The 3,547-nt window shown below is 36.8% G+C and overlaps 1 long non-coding RNA gene across 1 annotated transcript; it reads left to right on the top strand.

Moving 5' to 3' along the window:
• Positions 1 to 499, top strand: LOC136462508 (uncharacterized). The gene is made up of 3 exons (XR_010760738.1): positions 1 to 137; positions 229 to 297; positions 385 to 499. It is a non-coding gene; the product is annotated as an uncharacterized lncRNA (long non-coding RNA).
• Positions 500 to 3,547: the final 3,048 nt, after the last annotated feature.

The raw sequence follows: 3,547 nt of genomic DNA, 5'->3' as shown, positions 1-3,547 counted from the left end.
GTAGCCCTAGTGTACCTTCATTCAGAATGTTTGAAGAACTAGGTGACTTAGGAAATTATGTTGCAGATCCTAACTTGAGGCGCCCTGTTGGTACAACTTGTGATACATCTTGTCCTCTTGATAGAGCGTTGTCTATGGTACATGTCCTCTTCCATCTTGTTTATTCTTCCCATGCTAAGTCATTATATATTATGTATATGAAATTTTATTTATTCTTTGTTGCTGCAGTTGAGTAGAGTTTCTACTTCAGGTCAGAAAGTTGGTGCTAATATGTCCCATGGAGGTGTCCCTGGAAATGTATGTTGTTTTGTTTCTGTAGATGCCAAGTAGTTTTTGATGTACAAGGAATGTTTTCCCACCTGATTTAGTTTCATTTTTTCATAGGTTGAAACCAAAAGCAACTTGAACTTGAAATCTAGGTCTGCATCTAAAGAATGGGTTTTTGTTGATAAGCCGATGTCTCCTAGAGGTGGTAATGTGAGCAATGAGGAGACCATTGGCACTGGAAATGCTGGGACTAAGATAAATGGGAATGTTGAAAATGTAATCCTCCCTATTGCATTATATCGATTTTGTATTATGATGTAACTTTTGATCTCTCTGGTCTTATTTCTATATTTATTGTTGTTTTAGGACGTTATTCGTATGGAGTCTTTACCTTTTACTGAATATTCTAAGATCGAAGAAGATCCAAGTCAACCTGTTCCTCTTGCTGCAGTCAGTCCTTATGGAGATCCTATAAAAATTGTAAATAGGCGTACCTAATCTTATCATTCTAGAAAGTTTGTGGTGGGAGATAATGTGATGGTGCCTGCTTCCTTTTGCTTTATCTTTTTTGGAGACATGGTAGTAGAAGGGGAAGTAGTTAGTACAATGCTACATGGTAGCAGTTGGGGCTGCTTTTGGATCATGTAATAGCTTGTATAAGTAGTTGTAGTAATGTTCATACTCTTGCGAACCAGTACTAGTGTTGTATATATATTTGGAATAAATGCCCCCTTCTTTTTTCTTTATAAGTGTATCGTATTGTGTTTGTGTGATTTTTTGTGATGCAATTTTAGGATATATTGAAATTATTAGATCCTTGCTCTAACACTATTAGTTTTTCCATTTTTCGAACAATTTTATGTGTTCCTTGTTGTATGTTTTGCAGACACCTATTCAATCACGTCTTCCATCCCATCGTGAAAAGTCTGTGGTTGGTGGGCCTTGCTTATCTACAAAGTCTATTGGCAGCAATGGATCTGTATTGAACTCTGAGTCGTCCAATGAAGCTGTTTGGCAGTCTTCGAGTTCAAATGTTGCTATTCATCGTCCTAGACGGCTTGCGAAGCCCAGCATGTACAAGATCAACCCTTTTATTATCCCTCAATCCAAGATTAGTGTCCAAACTTGAATCTGATGTATATGAAGCTGTTTTGAAGATGGGAGAAAGTAGCGAACACTTGAAGTAAGTTTAAAATTTACACAATTTTCCCATTCTTAGCCTTCTGCAGCATCGTGTGTTAATACTTGTACCAATTCACTGTGAATTGTTTTGTTTTTGTGTTTGCAGTCTAAAAGTGGTGGATTATGGGTTTGTTGTTGTCTTGTTGAGTGCACTTTCATCTTCTCTTCGGCCTGGCGGAAAGGTCAACCATTTTGTAGTGAACGCATTTTGCAAGCTGCTGTTCCTTAGAAAACACCCCAGGGATTCTAGAAAGGATTACTTCTTCTCTAAAGTTGGGGTTAGTAGTCGTTGATGTATTCTTTGTAAACTATATGTTTGCACTATATGGAAATAATATCGGTCAATTTGTTATTGTAGGATTATCTTATTGGAAATCATGGTCGTGATGATGAGAAGGAGAAGGAGCTATTTGAGACTGCTGTGAGATGCTTTAGGGTGTGTTTGGTTGAGCTGTGGCTGTGGGAAAAAGCTGTTGTGGGCTGTGAGCCGTGGAAAAGCTGTTGTGGGCTGTGAGCTGTAGAAAAGCTGAAAGCTGTTTGGTTAAACAAGTATAAAATATACCTTTTATCTTTATCTCTCTTGAAACAACTATGAAAAAGCTTTTTATGCCACCAATTTCGAAAAGCAGAAAGCCAAAAGCCAAAAGCAGGGTCAAACCAGCTTTCAAAAATGTACTACGGAAAAGCAGCTGCTTCTGAAAAAGAAGCCTGGAAAAGTAGCCCCTTTGGTTGGGCATTTGGCTTTTTAGGCTAAAAGCCAAAGCCAAAAGCCCAACCAAACGCACCCTTAAGGGTGCTCATTGTGCCAGGCCTTTAACATCTAGCGACTATGTGTGTAACATATCTTCTCTATTATTTGAAAAAGAGTACTAGCATAAATGTTGTGTTCTAGTCCTACTATGTGATGTTACTAATAATCACAATGTTTGTTATTTTGTCAGCTCTATTTTCCAATACTCTTCCATGATCGGTGGTATGTTGTTGTACTGTATTTTAGCCTGAGATGGTGTATAATCTTGGATTCATGCACAGTGTGCTTTGGAGTAGACTCAGCTTTCCACAAAGCTGTGAAAGATGAATTTGTAAGTATCAGTTTGTATTTGTATATGCACCATTTGTCTATTTTCAGTATTGCAGTGGCAGTTTTTCCCATTATTTTTAGTGCTACAGTAGTTTACTATATCCTTCATCGAAATAAATATTATTTTGCATGGTGTAGTCATTTTCTTTTTGCCTGATTTGTAGCTAGACAACTTGACCACTGTCTGGAAACAAGTTGTTAATATCGACTATGGCTTACATGCATTCCATGTCTTCTTTGGAACTGTACCCCAGCAATCTAATAAGTATGTGATTGAAATGTAGTCCTTTGATTTATATAGATCATGTGGATTTTGTTTGTGCTTATAGTCCCATTGTTTCCTGTTTTTCCCTTTTTGTTTTTCTTTTTTCTGCATAATCAATGATAGTGGTGTGTATGCTATAAAGAATCTAGAGCATTTTGAAGTCCATCTGAATATGTTGGAGAAGTACACCGAAGATGATATTAGTCAACTTCGCATCAAACTTGTTAATGACATGGTTTTCAATGAATACAATAGTGCATATGATGGTACATGCAAAGTGAAGGAGGTAATATTAGTTCCAACGTCACTTTGTTTATTATAACTTCATGTTTTTGAATCTGATTGTTTGTTTCTATTTTTTTCTTTCTTAGGTCTCTGGCAATTTGAATCAGGGAGCATGATTTGAGGCTTGTCTCTAGATCTTGCGTTTAGGTCAATATAGGGTGTAGGTTCTTGCTATGAGTGCATGCCACTTTGTAAAGAAGTAGCTAGTTTGGTGAGAGCATTTGATGCTAAAGTGGTTGTAAATTTTAATATACATTGAAGAGGCTAAAGTAAACAAGATGATAATATTCTGTTGGATTGCTGATGTTAACTCTTTTGTACCCATTATTCTAGCTTTATGGTTTTGTCTATAAGTGTTTTTTGTTGTGTACTACTAACCTTTTATAGGGAAGACAAGGAGAAGTTTGAGGGTTGTGCATGTTCCTCTTGTCTTCTTGTTTATAGATAGTTCAATTGGGTCTTGTGTT

The sequence above is a fragment of the Miscanthus floridulus genome, chromosome 7 (genome assembly GCF_019320115.1).
Source record: "Miscanthus floridulus cultivar M001 chromosome 7, ASM1932011v1, whole genome shotgun sequence".
NCBI lineage: Eukaryota > Viridiplantae > Streptophyta > Magnoliopsida > Poales > Poaceae > Miscanthus > Miscanthus floridulus.
This window is presented reverse-complemented; position numbering and strand designations above follow the sequence as displayed.